Source organism: Herpailurus yagouaroundi, unplaced genomic scaffold, assembly GCF_014898765.1.
Source record: "Herpailurus yagouaroundi ecotype Mexico unplaced genomic scaffold, PumYag 182, whole genome shotgun sequence".
Taxonomy (NCBI): domain Eukaryota; kingdom Metazoa; phylum Chordata; class Mammalia; order Carnivora; family Felidae; genus Herpailurus; species Herpailurus yagouaroundi.
The window spans coordinates 29,022,804-29,043,962 of NW_024412413.1; the positions used below are offsets into that span (position 1 = coordinate 29,022,804).

General features: G+C 37.2%; 3 long non-coding RNA genes across 4 annotated transcripts in view; 2 read left to right on the forward strand and 1 right to left on the reverse strand.

Annotated features, from left to right (window-relative positions):
• The window catches only part of LOC121040633 (uncharacterized), a 397,748-nt gene that overhangs the window by 352,967 nt on the left and 23,622 nt on the right, over nucleotides 1-21,159 (forward strand). For both annotated transcript variants that reach the window (XR_005795382.1, XR_005795381.1), the window contains exon 3: nucleotides 602-717. This is a non-coding gene — a long non-coding RNA (uncharacterized LOC121040633). The remainder of the gene's footprint in view (nucleotides 1-601; nucleotides 718-21,159) is intronic.
• LOC121040635 (uncharacterized) lies at nucleotides 47-6,106 on the reverse strand. Its single transcript, XR_005795384.1, has 3 exons — nucleotides 5,790-6,106; nucleotides 4,443-4,542; nucleotides 47-666 (listed from the first exon to the last, which is right to left on the reverse strand). It is a non-coding gene; the product is annotated as an uncharacterized LOC121040635 (long non-coding RNA).
• On the forward strand, nucleotides 11,991-17,887 carry LOC121040636 (uncharacterized). The gene is made up of 2 exons (XR_005795385.1): nucleotides 11,991-12,098; nucleotides 17,671-17,887. It is a non-coding gene; the product is annotated as an uncharacterized LOC121040636 (long non-coding RNA).

The following is a 21,159-nucleotide window of genomic DNA, read 5'->3' on the forward strand; positions in this document are numbered from 1 at the left end:
AATAATAAATATGATTTAGCATTGGGGAGTAAATATTTATATCAAATATACTCTAAATTTGTAATTATTATAAAATTAGAAGTACTAAATGGTAAACACTAAAGAAATCTTTGCTATTTAGCAACAGATTTATTTTCACTCCTTTAATTCCTCATTGAGTAATGATTACCTTAAACACTTTCAACTAGCCCTATAGCATACACATTTCTATTACTTGTCATTCCACATTCCTATTCCATTATATTCAATATCTCTGCATAATTTATTTTGAGTCCTGGCTGCATTTCCATTCCGAGTTGGTTAAAGCTTAAAGAGAGTGATATTTTCCAGAATCTTTGATCCAGGACTGGATTTGGTTGAATGGTGGGAAAGGGAGGAGGAAAAAGGAGTGTATTACACTCTTTCACCTTATTGGTGAAAAACTGTTTGAATGTTGTGGTTCTGAGGGCCATGATGATGATGATGATGTTATATTATTTGAACCTGTGTCTTCGAGGTCCCAGGCCACACAATGTAAAGGCAACGCTTATAACCTTGGCTGATGATAGAGAATATTAGGCAGCAGATGGTTTCTCTAAAGATTTCTATTACTGTATTGCAGTGCTGACTTTATGGCAGATGGACTGGAGGAATGAAGGGGCGGGTGGCTGGTGTGAACCAGGGGTCCTGTAGAAGCAGCAGAGGTTAAAGCTGAGGCAGGAATTGACGAGAAGTAAGGTGAGTTAGTAAAAGGACTAAAAGTAATGCATATCAGAGTCTATAATGTGGAGATGTGGGGACCACTTACATTTTATTTTAGGACCAATCTATATGACTTCAACATTTTTATTGTGGCCACTGTGACACTGAAACTGAAGTTTGGTGGCAAAGTCATTACCAAACAGTTCTGAATGATCAGCTATACCTATGGCATGGCTGACCTGAGTATATATATATATGATGACATAATATTCATATATTATATATGATTGTATATTTATATATATCACATACATGATATATAAAAGCAATATATATTATATAGTATATATGTGTATATTATTTATTCTTCCGTTGCAAATCCTACCAAAACAGAAGTTCTGGAGGGTAAGAACTTGGGAATCACCATTGTAAAATGATTTTCAGTGTAACTAAAATGCACAGTATACTTCTGAACTACTGGTTTGGATATCTTCAAAACTATTGCTAAAAGCAATAGCTTCATAATATAATGAAAAAAAGAAAAAAAACCTGAAAGCAGTACAGGTGCAGTAGAAGCATACCAGGTTGTGTGGCTCAAAATCCATATGTATTTGGAGCCATCTTATTGGAATAAAATTAACAATTACAAATACAAGATTAGATGCAGTGCCTTCAGAGGAAAGCTACTTCTGAGGCATAAACATTGAAGCCAATGTCACTTCTTATCAGCCTGGACATGTTTCTGGGCCTTTCTGATTTGAGAATAATGGCCTCCTGGGGCTGTCAAGATCCAATGAGCTAACGGCCCTACCTGGACGGTGAAACACCCGACAGCCGTGGAGAGTATCATCCTCTTCATTCATCTCCGATTGCCTACTTCACAGGCAAGAGCGTGACGTGAATAGAGAAAACTGCTCAAGATTTTGAGAAGTTCAGTAGGACCATTACGCACACTTGTATCGCCTGCTTTCTCCAGTTTTTCCAGAGAAATCCAAGACTCTTACACACTTAAACCTTAGTGAGCATTTGTTGGATAAATGACTGCTTAAATGGTGAATGAATGAATGGATGAGTGAATGAATGAATAGAAGGAAGGCTTATGGCCCATCTGCTGCTATCACAAATATGGCTGCACAGCACTTTAGACGTGACTTGTTCATTTGTGGATTTTAAGCTGATTAAATGCATTCTGGGGTAAATGTGATTAGATGAGATGGGTGGAGTGTATCCGTGAGGGCCTCCTGGAGGAAGGTCGTTTTTGCAAAGCTTCAGAAGGAGCTTGTTTCAAAAAACAACAAATGAACAAACAAACAACAAAACAAAACAACAACAAGAGAGGCATCCTAAAGGCCATTTTTTTCATTTCTGTTTCAACGTGAGGGTACCAATAGTGCGAATTCACCTTGTGCAACAGGGCGGTTTCAAGTGAAAAGTATTTAGGCTTTTAAGATAAGCAAAACAAATATTTACTAAGTGTCCTCTGTGGGGAAAAAGAAAAAAAAAACACACACACAGGAAAATTGCAAGGCTTCTAAAAGCTATGTCTTTGTAACCACACTAAATCCTCACCACAGCTCATAGACTCAAGTTTTTCTCTAGAAAAGTAGGGCTTTGGGAGCTTCGTGGCCTCCCAGAATCACAAGATCTTAGATATTAAAAAACAGTGGAAATAACCTAATCTCTGATTTAATACCCATGGTCTCCTACTATATCATTTTATGTAACAAAATATTATTTTTTTGCATTTTGTGAAAGTATAAGTGGACACAGAACTTTTCTGTATTTTAATACTTTCCCTGCTGAGAATATGAATGGCTTTTAATTATTTGCATTAATTTTATAACGTTTTCTAATGGGGTCAAAAAAGTCTACCCATTTCCTGGTAATGGTACCACACTGTGTCTAAATCCCACCCTTCTCACATATAGATCCCAAATTACACATACACACACCCCACACACATACACATGCATACACACCTGTGTAGACATAGGTACACATATCTAATACTTTTTATATTTTGAAAACAGAAAATTGAATTTTAAAAGGAAACTAAACACAACATTTGGATCCTGGTTTACTGAAATACCAGAACATACGTAGGCTAAAGCACATAGAACTAACTACAAAATAGACCGGTTTATAAACTGAGCTGAAAACTACCAGGAACATTCTGGATATACAGGTGCAACGTGAAATTTATGCTTCTCGGTTTTTTCCTATACCCTCTGTGAATTTTAATTAAACATGTATCAGAAGAAATAAAGATTGGGTGGAAGCTATAGTTTAGAAACAATAAATTTATCAAACAGTCATAGGCAGCTTTTTCTGATTTTTTTTTCTCATTTTATCAGTCTTGCTGTTCTGAAGGACCCTACTTAGACTTGTTCATATAAACAAATACGCCTTGTGTTGTGTGTGTGTCTAAAAAGAGACTTTTAAGCTTGTCCCCTTTAATTGATCTCTAAAACCAAGATAAAGCCATCCTGGTCTTACTCTATAAATATTTAAATGTTTTATTTTTCGCAGTCATTTGTGATGATGCCTCTGCTTTATACCAACAATGTGGCAGGATCTGAAGACACGTGATTTGGGACATATGTTTCTGGTTTGTGATTGGGGTGCAAATTAAATGCAAGAGGGCAATCCCAAACAGAGGGTGTGTGGCCAAATTAAACAAGTTTATGCATCCATAAGGAGAGCCCAGATATAGGAATTCTAATTAGGAAAACAATATGATATTCTCTCTGGGCTCCTGGATTTTCACTCAAAATGTTGAACTTCCTTGGAAGGTCTTCATATTCGCTTTTCATTTGAAGTCCCAGATTATTTTTGCGAAAATCAATCCTACGTGATACTTTTAAAGTATATGCCCTCACTTTCTTTTCAAGGTTCAAGGATTGTGGATGTGTGCTATTGGTTTGATTCCCAAATTCTGGCAGATGTCCCAAAAGAAAAAAAAATGCATAAAACTCTAGACCCAAAAGTGCCCATTAGTTACCTCTAAGCGTGCCAAGTTGTCGAACGATATTACAGTTATGATCTTTAAAGCATTTGTAAAAAAGCTGGATAACTTTGTGTAAAAAAGCTGAATTTTATAGCTTCGCCTATGCCAAAGAGATTTCCAACAGAAAGCACCCTGGTAAGCCTAATTATTACTCCACATATGGTACATGGCATCATAAGCTATTTTTGAGGTTTTGGGAAAGAGAGAGCCAAGTGACGACCACAACAGGGCGTGCTGAACAATTTTAACTCTGAATCTAACATCCCTAGTTGGCAGAGCATAAGACACAAAATGCTGCTTCAGCGATCCGTCTCTCACATATTTAATTTGAGGGCAAATAATTTAGTTAAAATTTACGGGGTGGGGTGGAGAAGGGAGTGATATACAAGAAGTCAGGATAGTGCACCTAGAGTCAGGGAAGATTGTTCTTCAGAATATCACAGCCGTTATTAGCAAGGGCAGGTTTCATCTCATACTTTAAAATCATGTCAGCGTTTATGACTTTAGCCTTCATTGAGGGAAAAATACATAATCTGAGTTAGAAGGCAGCTGAAGTTGAACATTAAAAAATTTTAGCTCTCGAAGGTGTTAGGCTGTTGCATAAACAAAATAATTTGGGGAGAATGAACTCAGAGAAACATGGAAGCCATCACCCATTTATCAGAGTTGCCTGTATGTCTTTAACTGATTATGTTTGAAAGGTTCTTCAGAGAAAGAATTAGACATTAAAGAAAGAGGGGTATTTTATACTTACGACTTCAGTGTGTCAGTCCAGTGAGAACTATTTCTAAATCAGTTATGTGGATATCTCAACGTGGCTTCAGATAAATTCAGGCATCCTTCTACCTCCATCCCTGAAACATTTTAAAAGTCAATCTTGTCTATTGTTTAGTTGCAGAATCTTTTGCTCAGAGATCATTATGACACTGGAGGGGGCATGCCCATAATGCCTGGGACACTTATAAGGCATTCACACATATTGAATGATAATTATGCTTACATCTCTTACCATCTTTTGTTGGATCTCTAAAGCCTTTGATTCTACAAGTCTGAAAAACTTAGCAGATTCCTGGCACCATTTCCCTCTGGTTTTAGATAAAAGTAAGAATTTCCTTCTCTAGCGAAATAAAGGGATATGCGTTTCCAGTTTTCCATTCTAAATATTAAAAAAAAAAAAAAAAAAAAAAGGACACTGCTTAAAGTTAAGGATTGTCTTCACTAGGGCAGCGTCATTGGGAGCAAGTAATTAATATTCCCAGTAGATCTATATTCATGAGCAAGGCCAAAAGAGAATCATGACATCAGCATTTTGGGTGGCTTTTTATTCTTTTGTGGTTATTTCATACTCTTTTAAAACAAAATCAGATATACTTTACTTACTTTATTTAAATATACCAGTTAACAAACGAGGAAAACCAAATCCAGGTTTTAATCCCGCCTTATTTGTATTTGTCAGTTGAATGATTTATAAACCTCTGTGGCATAAAACTTCTAAGCATTATGATAAGATTAGAACAGCTTCATTTTTTCTTTTGAGAATGAACTAGAATTACTGTTCTTTAAATCTGGCCTCTCTTGTTGCTATTGCTGTTTTCTCCAAAAGGTGGCGCTTGTGTAACCTTTTTCTTCCTCAGGGTGCAGAGCGCCTGGGGAGCCAGAGGGACCAGAGTGCATTTTCAGAATTGTTTTCCTTTGACAAACTCCAAGTAGCCACTTCAAAAATCTGCATTTTTGTAACTGCAGGTCCTTTATGTGCAAAGAACCCTTTACATAAGAATTAGTCTGATTTTGTGAAAGAAAAACATGCTTCCTGTCTTAGTTTAGTTTAAACCTTAGAGTTCTTTAACCCAAGTTTATTTTATAACGTCCTTCTTTCCTTCTGATCTTTGACTAAAGTTCTAATTTTTTTTGATAACCTTGATCCATTTGAAGTTGTCTTCCTTCATTAGAATGCAGAAGCAACACACAAGTATGTCTGGACTATATCTAAACAAACCTTTCTGACAGCATAAATCAAGAAGGGTAAATCATTCAGACAGGAGAAATCTTTTGAACTGTGGACGGACAAGGCGAGTGAGAGGCACAGAGGGAAAAGGAAAACCTGTTGGAGGGATCCTGATGATGAGACAGGAATTCACAGATGAGACTTGAAATCAAACATGCAAGTGCTTCCCCGCAGTTCATTTGCTTCCAGTCCCCGCAGCTGAAAAGAAATTTAAATACAATCTAATGAAGTCCAACACTTCATTTTACAGACGAGAAAACCGAGTCCCAGGAAGGTAAAGGAGTGTGTTCCATGGAGCAAACGGAATTCTGTTTCTATTTCTGGTGACAGGATGCAATGCCATATTGAAGAGATGTGTTAAGTTGCAAGTCCTAGAAAATCAAAATCTTAAGATAGTTTTGAAAACTGGAGTCCTTATAACAACTATTCTTTTTGTCAGACACATATTATTTTGAGCCACTATGCTGTCTTAGAAGCTTTCCTCCGCTCCATGCAAGGATATGATCATTCATTGGCCCCTTAATTTACAGATCTGTGCCACCCCATACAGTAGCCATCAGCCACATATGACTATTTAATTGAATTTTAAGTTAATTAAAATTAAGTGAAAATAAAAATGTAGTTCCTCTGTTACTCTAGCCACATTTCAAGTACTCGACAGCTACATGTGGCAAGAGGCTGCTATATTGGAGGGGCACACATAGAAGTTTCCATTGTTGCTGAAAGTTCTCTTAGGCGGTACTGTTATGGATCACCATTCAGAGCACGAAGAGAGTAGAACACCAAGTCAGGCACATAATGTGATGGGCTAATCCAGGGTGTAGCATCTAAAAGTGTGGATCTTATGGGGCGCCTGGGTGGCTCAGTTGGTTAAGCATCTGACTTCAGCCTAGGTCATGATCTCGCCATTCCTCTGACAGCCCCTCCTGAGTTCAAGCCCCTCCTCTGACAGCTCAGACCCTGAAGCCTGTTTCAGATTCTGTGTCTCCCCCTCTTTCTCTGTCCCTTCCCCACTCACACTCTGTGTCTCTCTCTCAGAAGTAAATAAACATTAAAAAATTAAAATAAAAGTATGTGTTTCATAATCTATGGGTCCCTAAACAACTTCTCAGCCAGCTATGGAAAACCAGCAGGGCTATGTTTTTTTGACTTCTCCAGCCCTCTTTCTCCTCCTACTTATGCCTTCTCTAATATTCTCCTTTTTTTTGAGTGTTTTATAATCTTGTGGGTACCTTATTTATTCCTTCTTGTGTGCATGATTCGATTCCATTCCACAACGTCCAGTGGATATGTACCGTGTGACAGACGTTGCACTTACATAACAAAAAGGAAACATCAGATGCTCAGTTATCACTGAGTGGGTCGGGAGGAAAACACGTGTCCAGAGCCCAAGCCGCACAGGGACTGAACTTCTCAGACCATTCGAATTGGCGAAAACGAGAATTATGAGCAAAACTGTGTAGACTAATAGATGGAAGCTTATTTCGAGGGGTTTAGTGACTTGCCCAAAATAATACTGATGGTAAAAAAACAAACAAACAAACAAACAAAAAGTGTCCTCAGGCTGGAATCCATGTCTTTTTACATTGAGTCCAGTGTTTTTCTCTAATCCATTAACGTCCCAGCGTAGAGACTGATTTATGCCAAATTCATAGTTTCTTTTGATATCTGCCAATGAATCATCAAATAAGTTGTGTCTTGCATATATTGACATTCTTTCTTTTTAAGCCCAATTTTCTCAATCTCTTTGAACAAAGGCAGACTTATATTTGCCTGGGCTTTTCTTTGGAGCCCTTAGCTAAGTGCTTCTAAAAGGTCCTCGTGTTGAATTGATCTGTGCTTGATGTTCTACCAATACTTTGAACTCTTACGTGTTGACAGAGTTTAAATGTGAATTAAACAAGTGCTCTTTCTATTAATAGAAAGGATGTATATGTTTTTTATCAGCTGGCAGACGAATAAAATCACCTCGTTTGCAGGCAGTCAAGACGACGTGGGTAGTGCGCAGCTCTTCAGGTTGGTACTTCCCACGACCGTCTGTATAACAGTGTGATTCATTCAGGGACACCTAAATCCAGATGCTATTTGAACTCTAGGTCTTGTATAGATTTTCTCATTCAGTGGCACTCGCGTGGAAATTTGACCACACCACCCCATCAGTCAAGTGGCTTTTACTGGGCCAATTCTTGTCTCTGTACCACATTCTTTGGAAGGTGCTTCACCCACACCACGTGCTACTCAGTACGAAGGCTGGTATGCTAGATACTTTCCCCACACATACAAGTTATCGGTCAAATGTTAATTTTTATGTTTTGGTGAAGTCTCCAATATCCTGTGTCGCTCGAACTTATTTTAATCGCAAATTGTATCATAGTGGGATGGTAGTGCGTGTATTTATAAAATGAACCTAGTTAGAGATTGTCCTTATCTTCATCCGTAGAAACTTTCGATAACCTATGGTGTTTTCTGATCCTATCCATCAAATTTGCCATACAAGATTTCACTGACTGAAATTTTCCTAATCTTTCATAGAGCATGACCTGATGATTCCATTATCTTTTTTCACTTTGTCATACTCTCCTGCCAAAACAAATAAAACAAAACAAACTAGCAAAAGTTCTCTCTAGGATGATTTTTCCACTTTTAAATGCCTCACACCCCTTTCTGTCCAATCCATCAATCCAAAGAGTCTTTTCTTTCTTTCTTTCTTTCTTTCTTTCTTTCTTTCTTTCTTTCCTTCTTTCTTTCTTTTTTAATGTTTATTTATTTATTTTGAGAGAGAGAAGGAGAGAGAGTGTGTGTGTGCGTGAGCAGGAGAGGTGCAGAGGGAGAGAATCCCGAGCTGGCTCCACACTGTCAGTGAAGAGCTTGTCACAGGGTTTGATCTCACAACTGTGAGATCATGACCTGAGGCGAAATCAAGAATGCAATGCTTAACCAACTGAACCCCCCGGGCACGCCGAGAGTCTTTTCTTTCTTGCCTACAATTGATTTGTTTCCCTCTTTCAAGGTTTTTCTCTAGTATCTCAGAATTCAAAGATTCTCATAACCAACAATACTGTTCATGTGTTTTAAATACACTCTTCTTTGCGTAAGAAAGTACATTTATACATTGAATCATATATACTGGCCAGTGTCAAGAAATAAATTAACATTTTCATAACACAATACTCCCTAGCTTTGTGACTTTGGGCAAGTAACTAACATTCTGGTCTCTAACGTTCTCGTCTGAAAAATTATGTAAACGTATATAATAAAAAGAATTAAATACAAATTATAATAAAAATATAACAAAAAAAACAACAAAAAGAATTATCTTTTTAAAATTGAATTCTTTTTAAAGAATTTTTCTTTTTAAAAAGAAATAAAAATATTGCTGGTATTCTGTTTCTCTCCGTCATTTGTCTTTGAAAAGGATCTGTTAAGGAAAACAGTACCTCGCAATTTTATTCCCTAATAGCTGTGTGACAGAGAATAACTCAATATATTCTTTTCTAGAATTTGTTATCACAAATGAAAGTAATTTGAAAAAAATTTTTTGGTCGAAGATAAAATTTGTCATTTTCTTGAGGATTTTTATGACTCTCTGGTAGTAAGAATGGAGCTGGATATTTTGCAAAATAAATAAATCCTGACACGAACTACAAAAATAAGAAAAAAAAAACCTTTTTTTAAAAAAAATTTTTTATTTACAAAAAAAACCTTCATATGTTCAGCTTAAAAGTAGTTCTGTGTCATTAAAATGCATCCCAGTTAATATTATATAGCATTAGAAAACTCCACCATATTCTTGAATAATCCACATCTGGAAATTGGCTGCACACTGAAAATGACATTTATACTGATTTCGGCTGGAATCGTTTGTATTTGTTCTGTGGCTTGGGAATCTCTCCATCCAGTGAAGGAGCACAGAGCTGACTTTCTCCTGGTCATTTCTGTAATACACACACCTCTCTCTCATAGCCACAGCACACTTTAACTAGATGACTTGGTTTTTGTTTTTTTTGTTTTTTTGTTTTTGTATCTTGATCACATTGAGATACGTGGCACTTACTATTTCAAGGACATTTTGTATACAACAGACAAATTCTAAATCAGAGTGATTACTTGAAAAATATTTTAGAAACCAAAATAGACCATCACTTTCTAGACTTTTCTTTTAAATATTTTTTTAATGTTTATTTATTTTTGAGAGAGTGTGAGCAGGGGAGGGGCAGAGTGAGAGAGAGAGGGAGACACAGAATCTGAAACAGGTTCCAGGCTCTGAGCTGTCAGCACAAAGCCCACCTGGGGCTCAAACTCACAAACTGGGAGATCATGACCTGAGCCAAAGTCGGATGCTAAACCGACTGAGCCTGCCAGGTGCTCCTACACTTTTCTTTTAAATAAAAGTTACTTACGTGGTCTATCTACTAACTATACACTAACTTAATCTTGCTGTGGCCCCAGCTCAAATCTCAGGTATGCCAATGAAACCTTGCTCTTGTTTGGGTTCCTGTTATGAATACTTAAAGCACATGTCGTTCATTGCCATAAGTGCCCCTCAGTATGACTCTATTGTCCACAGAGAAAATGTTAGGTCCTGAAGTACATGAACTATTTATGTGTCCTCGACATGAGCAAAGCACCAGCCAGACTGTAATACTTCTCCCCAATATATAAATTTAATAAAATTATATCACACAAAAATTACTTCGGACAAATTAGTCTTGAGCAACCCAAACCGATAAGTGGAGAAAAAGAACAATTAACATAAACAATTTGCTTTTATCAATTTGACCACATAACTTTGTATTCAGTTGGCATGTAATCACTACTTACTGATTTGCCGTGAAAGACCTTTGCTCCTTTCTGATTCTATGTTTGCCAACATGCAGTTTATATTTATCATGCATTTTGTGATATTACTAGTCATACAAAAGGACTGTATGAGAATTGAACTCATTTGAAAATGACAAATAGTTTATACTAGATCATCATGTGAAAGTAAATGGCTTCCATTATTTTATAAAATGACTTTAACGGGGAAGATGGTAGAGGTTTGCATCTATGGATTATGGTCTGATAATCACAAACCTGAGCCTGAGAGAGTTAGCAAACTGCTTTTCTGATATTATTTAAATAACAAAGAATTTTATGCTATCCTGTCTCAAATTTAAGAATGTGGAGTCACTGTATTCTGAGGTTTCTTCTCAACAGAACTCACTGGAAATTCAAGGGATACTGGAAACTATAATTTTGCTGTAGCTTGAATTTGCCCAGATTAAAGGCAGGACAAACTTCAGAACAAACTTTCCTCTGGCTAAATTTCAGTACGACTCTAGGCCAAATACTTTTTTTTTTCCTCTGTAAAATAATTTTTTAAAAAAAGTTTTTTTAAAATAAAAAAGTTGTTGTTTTCATTGAAAATGATTTTCATTCATCTTCTCATAATTATGACAAATTTCTCTAATCTGACATTTTTAGGCATTTTGAACTCTAAGCCTTTTCGTGAAAATTTCGTTTCATTTTTATTTTTCAAAACCCTCTAAATCACCTAGAATTAGGACTGAGGATTAAAGAATTTCCCACCACAGCCATCAATAGATCTGTTTAATGTCAACAAACAAGCAATGGATGAATGGATAAAATGACTTTGACAAATTCTTTTATTTACAGGCAATAAAAGATAGAGACATTGCCTTTTAGTTCGATGAATATTTATATCCTTAACATAAAGTGAAGTCGTGGAAACATGCCCATCTGTTTATTTTTTAAAATCTGTGGTGTCAACCGTTTGGAAGTTTCCAGTAAAAAAAAAAAGGAATGAAAGCATTCTTGTGGGATGTAGTCAAATCAAGGAATTCTATCCAAATGTTGGAAACAGACAAGAATTTTGGCATATTTGCCAGAAAAGTTTGTATCAAGCTTTTCATTTTTATAATTTAAAAACACCCTTTTAACTGATCTATACGTATCGATATGTGTGTGTGAATGTGTGTGTGTGTGTGTGTGTGTGTGTGTGTGTGTGTGTGTATATATATATATATATATAATTAGAAGCAAAGTACTAAGGAGATTCCATGTTGTTTAATAGTTGTGAAAGCCTAGATGACATGAAACACAATTTAGAAGCTGACAGTATGGATTAGCCACCAGCATGAGAGGAAGGTATTGAAATGGGGAAGGATCTCCCTTATCGGAGTATCACTTACTGGGACTTGGCTAGGAACGTAACACTAGAGAATAGCAAAAAAGCACGTTTGGTTGTTCTTTCTTTGTTCCTTTTTGCCTGTGTCCCATCCTGCTCTACCCCATCTGGGTCTTAGAAGGTTAATTTTTGAAAACTGCCTCTCTGTGGCTCCCTTGCCAGCCAGCCTCTGCTTAGAAGCAGCCAGTGGACTGAGAAATGAAGGCAAAAGGAGAGTAAGTGGCCGCTTCTCCCTTCTCCCTCCCTCTATAGGCACCAGTCCTAGGTAGTAAGCACGGTCCTCTTCCCCACCAGGAAACCCCTCCTTTGCAATTCTAATTCTCAGTGAACTCTGATAACACCATTTCTTCCTCTTGTCTCTTTAGTCCTATGGGTGGAAACAACTTTCCACTGTTGCTAGTCTCTGGGTGCCCCAGTACCCCTTGTTTGTTCCTTTTACATGTCCCCACATGTGATCAGGACCACAATCCATAAAAATAACTGTAGCGTTTATTTTTTAAATTTTATTTAAATCCAAGTTAGTTAACATAGAGTGTAATAATGGTTTCAAGAGCAGAATTTAGTGATTCATCACTTACATATAACACCCAGGGCTCATCCCAACAAGTGCCCTCCTTAATACCCATCACCCATTTAACCCGTCCCCCACCCACCTCCTTCCAGCAACCCTCATTTTATTCTGTGTATTTAAGAGTCTCTTATGGTTTGCCTCCCTCCCTGTTTTTATCTTGTTTTTCTTTCCCTTCCCTTAAGTTCATCTGTTTTGTTTCTTAAGTTCCACATATGAGTGAAATTATATATTTATCTTTGTCTGACTGACTTATTTTGCTTAGCATAACACAGTCTAGTTTAATCCATGTTGTTGCAAATCACAATATTTCATTCTTTTTGATTGCCAAGTAACATTACATTGTGTATACATATCATATCTTCTTTATTCATTTGTCAGTTATTAACATTTGGGCTCTTTCCATAATTTGGCTATTATTGATAGTACTTTTTTTTTTAATTTTTTTAACTTTATTTATTTTTGAGAGAGAGAGACAGAGTGTGAGTGGGGGAGGAGCGGAGAGAGAGGGAGACACAGAATCTGAAGCAGGCTCCAGGCTCTGAGCTGTCAGCACACAGCCCGATGGGGGGCTCGAACTCACGAACCCTGAGATCATGACCTGAGCTGAAGTCGGATGCTTACCGACTGAGCCACCCAGGCACCCCGATAGTACTTCTATAAACATTGGGGTGCATGTGCCCCTTCAAATCAGCATTTTAAAATCTTTTGGATACATACCTAGTAGTGCAATTGCTGTGTTATAGGGTGGTTCTATTTTTAACTTTTTGAGGAATTTCCATACTTTTTCCAGAGTGGCTGAACAGTTTGCATTCCCACCAGCAGTGCAAAAGGGTTCCTCTTTCTCCACATCCTCACCAACATCTGTTGTTCTCTGAGTTTGTTAATGTTAGCCATTCTGACAGATGTGAGGTAGTTTCTCATTGTGGTTTTAATTTGTATTTCCTCTATGATCAGTGATGTTGAGCATCTCTTCATGTCTGTTAGACATCTGGATACCTTCTTTGGGAAAGTGTCTGTTCACGGGTGCCTGGGTGGCTCAGTCAGTTGAGCATCCGACTTCAGCTCAGGTCATGATCTCACAGCTCCTGAGTTCAAGCCCTGTGTCAGGCTCTGTGCTGACAGCTCGAAGCCTGGAGCCTGCTTCGGATTCTGTGTCTCCCTCTCTCTCTGCCCCTAACCCACTTGCATTCTGTCTCTGTCTCTCTCAAAAATAAATAAACATTGAAAAAAAAAAGTGTCTGTTCATATCTTTTGCCCATTTCTTCACTAGATTATTTGTTTCTTGGGATTTAAAAGTAGATATGGTCACAATATGAGAAGCAAAGTTGTGCTTTGTTTATTGTCTCATGGACTGTGGGAATATGATGAATTATTAAGTCACTTAGATAAGTATTCATTATGAATATTAAAAACTAATTCATTTTCATTACTGGATAAATAATACATAACATAGAAAAGTTAAATAGAAAAGGAAGTAATAATTAACCTTACTGATTGATTACAGTGTGTTAGCTGCATCCCCATGAGGTAGGCACTGTTATCGTCCCATTTTAAAATACAGGACTCAAACTATTGCCAGGTGAAATGACTCATATAAGGCTATACAACAATGGAATGGCTGAAGGAGAAGTTGAACTGAGGCAGATTGACTCTCAAGTTTTCACTCTGAATCACTAAACACTAGTACCTCTTAGAGTGGAATGAAGAAATGAGAGGAAATGGCATTTATTATCTACTATGTTCCAGGGAGTGCACGAGATGCTTCCATATGTACTACCTCAGAACCACCCTTTCAGAAATAGGTGACACTGTCAATCATTCTGTTACGGGAAAGTCTGTCTTTCCTGAGTTTCTGTGACACCACACCCTACTCTGGTTTTCCTCCTCTTTTCTGGCTATTCTTTCATTTTCGTTTGCTTTCTCTTTCTTCTCTAGTCAACCTTTAAATGTGCAAGCATTTTGAGTTTCCTTCTTGCTTTTGTTCTTCCTGGTTGGGTTCATCTAATGAAGCGGCTTTAAAATGCCAGTGATATGCAGATAACTTTGGAGTGCGTGGGTGGCTCAGTCGGTTCAGCATCAGGCTCTTGATTTCCGCTGAGGTCATGATATCGCAGTTTGTGAGATCAAGCCCTAGGTCAGGCTCCACACTGCCCCTTCTCTGCCCCTCCCTCACTCATGCCTCTGTGTGTGTGTGTGTGTGTGTGTGTGTGTGTGTGTGTGCACGTGCACACATGTACTCTCTCTCTCTCTCTCTCTCTCTTTAAAAATACATAAACTTTAAAAAAATAAAATGCCAGTGATATGCAGATGACTTTGATGTTTCTATTTCTAATTCGTATCCTCTCCTAAACGTTAACCTGTATGTCCAACCGCCTCCTGGGCATCTCCCTTTGGGTGTCCAGTAAGCATCACAGACTTAAGACAGCCAAGTGACAATGCTTGATTCATTTCTTCAGCCTGCTTCTCTCTTTGTCATCTCCATTTCCTTAAATAGCACGATTATCTATTCCAACTCATCAAGTTAAACATTGAGGAATTATCCTGGAATATTCATGCTTTCCTTCCCCTAATATCAATGCCTTCAGTCAGCTCTCTATGCAGAGATCCAAGTCTCTCCCTGCCCACAACCATCATCTTTGGATCCCTTCACTGTGATAGTTTCTTCACTGATCATGCTGTTGCCAATCTTTCTCTCCTTCAAGGCTGTCTACTCATGGCTGCCAAAATGATGATTTTAGGCATGTCATGCCACTTTACTGCTTAAACCTCTTTATTGGTTTCCAGACAAAATGCATTCTGACTTCTTGCATAGGATCAAAACCTTACTTAAGCTGGTTTCTGTTGAATGAATGGATCCTATTAGCTACTCTACCCCCTTGAAAAGATGGTACATTAATTTATTTATTCTTGTAAATTATATACACACCCATTTTTTTCTCTCAAGGAATATAAACTTCTTGGTCAGGACTGGATATTGTCATAAACTCTGTGTTGATAGATAGAAGACAAAGACAGCAGTTTTGTTCAAAACCTAGTAACAATTTTTCCTTGGCTTATCCCTGAACAGTTCCCAAAGAGCTCTTAAGTATAAAATGAAAGGAAGGCAGACATTTCATATCAATGTTTAAAGTGAATTTGTGGAAGAATACGCTTTTTATTGCCATCGTCTTAATTCAACATTGTTACATAATGACGTTATTTAACAATAACAATGTTGGTAATTTTTAATCAGTTGGGGAATTTATAATTTAAAAAACCCATACCAAAGAATTGAATCATTTACACATATGGTTATGATCAATATTCTCCTTATAAAAAATAATTTCCTATCAAGTGGTTTTGATTCACACTGGGAGGAAAGAACACAAAGATTTGTGTTAATAATTCAGTGATTGACATGCAACATGATACATGCATTCTACTAAACCAGACATCCAAGTGATATGCCTCCATAGGGATTCCATCTTGTTCATGGTAAGAAAGAAATACATTATGATTTCTACTTTGGATAATGACTCTGAGGAGTGCCTGGGTAACTCAGTTGGTTAAGTGTCCCGACTTCAGCTCAGGTCATGATCTTGCAGTTCCTGAATTTGAGCCCCGTGTGGGGCTCTGTGCTGACAGCTCAGAGCCTAGAGTCCACTTTGGATTCTGTGTCTCCCTCTCTCTCTGCCCCTTCCCTGCTTGTACTCTCTCTTTCTCTCTCTCTGTGTCTCTCTCAAAAGTAAATAAACATTTAAAATTTTTTCAAAAAATAATGACTCTGACTTTGCCAGAAATTTAGTTTACTGCACAACTTGCTGCTTTGACAATGGTGAGTGTATTAATATGTTGTTCCAAGTTAATCTTTTGTACAACTATTTCCTTTTTGTGCCCAAAGAAATCACAAAGGGAATATCTGATCCTGTTTATTCCAAATAAGTAATGAATCAAGCTTTATTTTCTTTCTTGCCTTGTAAAACTATTGCCAAAAGAAATTACTACCAGTAAGAAGTAAGGAAATTTGGTCCTTAAAACAATTCAAATTGAAGACTATGTTAGATTTTACTTAGGTTTTTATTCCAACGTGCCAAGTTGATATCTTCATCTACATTCACTCAGGGACACTTTCAATAATAAGTATTTTTATATTTTTAAAAATAAAGATACAGATGCTATGGTAAAAATGTGCAAATATATAGACAGTGACCATAATTTTATGGGAGTGACTCTCTTACATGACTTATAAAGTGATCCTGATGAAAATTCCCAGGAAGTGTTTCAAAAATGTCTTGAGCAATAGAAACATCATTGTATGACATCTCCTCCAATGACTGTTATGGAAGACAGCAGCTATTTCTATGTGTATATTCTGCTAAAATTGTAATTTTTTAAATTATATCTAATGCTTGATCATTTTTCCCTTTGTCCTTAACATGACAGCCATTTGGCTCTGCCCTACTTTTCTGTACTTCTCAAATGTTTTTTTAATGAGATATATCACAATCAGTAATGATTCATGTGGTTGTTTGCTTTTGGATAATTTCCTCTCCTTCCTCTGATAAACTCTGAAATAGATTTGAGAACATTGAGTAATGGCAGAATTGGATATGAACCAAGACCAATTAGATGTTTAAAAATTATAGTGCTGCCAATCACATAGGATTGATCTTTCCTGGGAGTATATGCAGCTGAAAATATCCCCAAAATGAAGTTATCTCCTTTTAGTCCCTGTAATTCCTATGTAAACATTACTGAAGTCTTAACAACGCATATGTAAGGAATGAGATAGTAACTACTATTAAGCACGACTTTCATAACCCAAATTCATTTATGAGATGTTCAAGGCTGTCCTCTACTATGACCTGAAGGGAAAAGGGAAAGGCCTTAGTTTTTTGTGGGTGGTGATTAAAAATCAAAACACAAAAAACACAGGTCTTAGGGAAATGGTGAGGCCCAACACTGAGAAGGCCAGCAGAGTCATGGCAGAGTGTTTCTGTTTTCAGTTGAGGAGAGTTGATCCTCTGACTGACAAAGACTCTCTCCTTGATCAAACTTCCGTCAGGTTCCTTTAAGCCCCCTTCTCAACTAGGCCTCATCCTTGGACCTTGTCCTTGGGCCTACCTAGCCCAGTTTTTGCAAGAATCCTGCTAGGTCAATTTACGTAGAGTCCCCAGCCCTGGGATCTGACCACGCTTGATATCTAATCATATTCTTCATCCCTTTCCATCCCTCAGATGACAGCTAATTATCCTGGCCTGTCTTCAGCAAGAATCCCCCCTACCTTGATGTCTTCTCTTAGTGATTTTTCATCCACCAATCCCCCTCATCTACTCGTTGGCTATAAATCCCCAGTGTTCTAGCTGTACGTGGAATTGAGTCCAGTCCTAGACTGAAGGCTCTTTTCTGCTGTTGCAGCAGTCCCTGAATAACATCTGTTTTTATCACTTTCAACTTCTATCTGGCTCTGTATTTTCTGAAGATCTCATGTATCTTTGAAAAGAAGGTGGGACAATATGTTGCTAGTAATGAGTAAGAGTGAGAGAGTGGCAGAAGAACCAAAAGAGAGAGGAAGGTCTGTTGCTGTTCACCAAGCCAAAGGTCAAATATACTCCAAGTGTCTGTGCCACAAATGAATGGAACCTCTCCGAGTTCCTCCACAGGGATGGAGTTCTTAGTTTCACCTTTGCAGACTCCTTTCCTCCACGCTTTACAACCAGTTGGTCATTGGTCTTTACTCTTTACCCTGCGGCTTTATTTTACCATGTTTTTTCACTTACGTTAGTCTTTCCACCTCTTAAAAATAATTGCTACCCTTGTGATGCAATCCCTTTCCACCAGCATTTAATACAGTTAGTTAGAATTTGTCAAAGCTTGAACTGATGTCATCTTTTTCCTTTTTAATAGGGAATCATAAAAATAATAAACTTTGTGATTTTAATTATTTAATGTTTATTTTGAGAGAGAGAGAGAGAGAAAATGAGTGGGGGAGAGAGAGAGAGGGAGACACAGAATCCAAAGCAGGCTCCAGGTTCTGAGCTGTCAGCACAGAGCCCAACGCGGGGCTTGAACTCATGAACCGTGAGATCCTGACCTGAGCCATGGTTGGATGCTTAACGAACTGAGCCACCCAGGAACTCCTGTGATTTTAATTTGCAAATGTAATTTGCAATTTGTAATTTTTTATTTACATTCAATTTGAATGTAATTTTTTGTTTCCCTCGTGACTTCTCTTGCCATATTTCTCCTTGGCTTCAGGATCTATTCCTTCCCGGCTTCTGCATGGACTTTCCTGGTTACTTTAGTTCAAAACACAACAGGATTTATCTCATTTTCTATTGCCTCTCTAATTGCTTCTCTGGATGACTTCTAATTGTTTCTCTAGATAACTTCTCCCATTTCTTCTTTCCTGCCCAGTAGACTCAGATGGATTTCCTTCTGCCTGTTCTCGGCAGCAAGGGTTACATTCCCCAAAGAGATGACCTATAACTTTCATAAAGTCTTTCCTTTGCCTTTTTGTTTTGCCACCGCCTGAAAAACATCTTAATTTTCCTTTTCTCTTCAAAAGCCTTTTCATCCTGTGTTCCTTTGTCTTAATGGCTTTTGGGTATCCCCTACATTATGCAGATGTTAACACTCAAGTTTTTAAGCTCCCCGTTCATTCTAAGTCATTGAAGCTGAACCAGCTGCATCTGTCTCCATTCATTTTGATCTATTACTGAAAAGTTCACTCAAACATGTTCTTCTCTACACAAATTTTGTGCACCACACTCTTTGCCTTACTTTTTAAAGCAAGTTGCTTCCCAATACAGATTATCCGAAGTTTTTTTCCAATCTGGGGGGGCCTTCCCTGTCTTATTTATTACTACCCCAAATTCATATCCCTTATCCAAATTCCAAATTAGAGTCTTATTGTAATGTCTAGTATGTCAGAAAGACTCTTAACCATATATCACAGGGCCACTTCTTTTCATTATCTCTCTAATTACTATGGAAGCCATAACCTTCTACTTTGCTACTCAAAGTGTGGTACCTTGACCAGCGCTATCACCTGGGAGCTTGTTAGAAATGTTAGTGTTCAAACTTGACCCACAGACTTTTTTGAATTATAACCTGCATTCTAACAAATGTCTAGGTAATATGTATTCACAGTAAAGTCTAAGAAACACCAGTGTGCTGCGATTCATAAACTTGAGGGTACATGAGAATCATTTGAGTGAACTCAAATATTTTGTGATTGGAACCCAAATAATATTGTCTCAAAACATCCTAGCTTCTCTTGGAATTCACAAATAGCGATCGCAGTTACTATGCGCTTTTTCCTTATTCAAATTTACCACTCTCCTTCCCAGCATGCATCGTGGTCACACAGATAAACTTCTTCCCACGACCGTGGTCAAGATAAGACAATTATTAATGAACATTTTACTAATGGACCGTTTACTAATTTTACTAATGGACAATTGAAAAAAAAAGAAATTATATTATTAAATTATATTCTTACGGTTACCCAGCTAATCACAAGTAGATTGAACATATGTACTCAAAATCCTTAACCCTAATTTTTTGTTTCCCTCATGACTTGGTCTAAAATTTGGGCTATCACCATGTTGTTGTTTGCCGAATGAATATACAATGCTATAAAGGTTATTTTTGTTCCATTTCTCTAAATATTTTCTTTAATATTAAGACACTTAGGTTCTAAATTATTGTTAAAGATACATTTGGAAATATAATTATATCTGTAACATTCCACTAAGTATACCTTGGGGGAGAATAATCAAAAGAAATTAAAGTTTTAGAAATCGTATGTAAAGAGCATTCAGTATTTCTTTTAGAGATGCACAGAGGTTGGTGATAAAATTTCACGAGACAAAATATAGTAAGTTTACACATCTTGTGGAAAAGATTGCCACAACCGTCCGGTGGTACGTGCCGTCCTCTTTAAACTTTTACTGTCCCTCCCCCCAGCCATTCGTCTTGAGATTCTTTCTTCCTAACCCACCCATTAGCTGGTTATTTTTCTCTTTATATCCAGGCAAACGTTATCATTTCTCCTCTTCCTCTATTATAAATCTCTCTAAAATGTATTTTGGAGGGGTATGGAAGAAACGGAAAGCACATTGAGGTACCTTAAAAGCTTTTTGAACGTTCACAAAAAATTAAGCACTACTCATTTTCACAGTGAAAGTGGAGTGACAGCCTAATTTGAGAGTCTCAACGAGTGTCCCTAAATAATTAGCTATGTTTTATAATATACTCGAATGCACAATAAATCTGTTAGCTAGTGGTTTGGGCATGTAATTAGGAGATGAACATTGTAGCTGAAATCAAACTATGTGAATGTTACACAATTTAAAATTCAGTTAAAATACCTCATTATATATTTTTTTCGTTTCTCTGTTGCTCTTGAAACCTTAATTATTGACACTGTATGACTTAAAATGTGGAAATAAACGTTATGGATGAAATCCGAATCAGAGAGGCAATATGCAGAATGAATGTAAAATTTTGGGAGCTTATGAACTTTGAATCTTGTACTTACTTGTGAACTTGGATACATAATAGAGTGATGCCAATAAATGACCTAGGCTTTCTAAGTATCAGATTCCTTACCTGAAATGTATACGTATGAGGTGATTTTTAAATCTTTCTTTCTCTTTTCATATATACATATATTCTACCATACTACCTATAAAAGTGTATTCTTTAGCAGGCTATATACC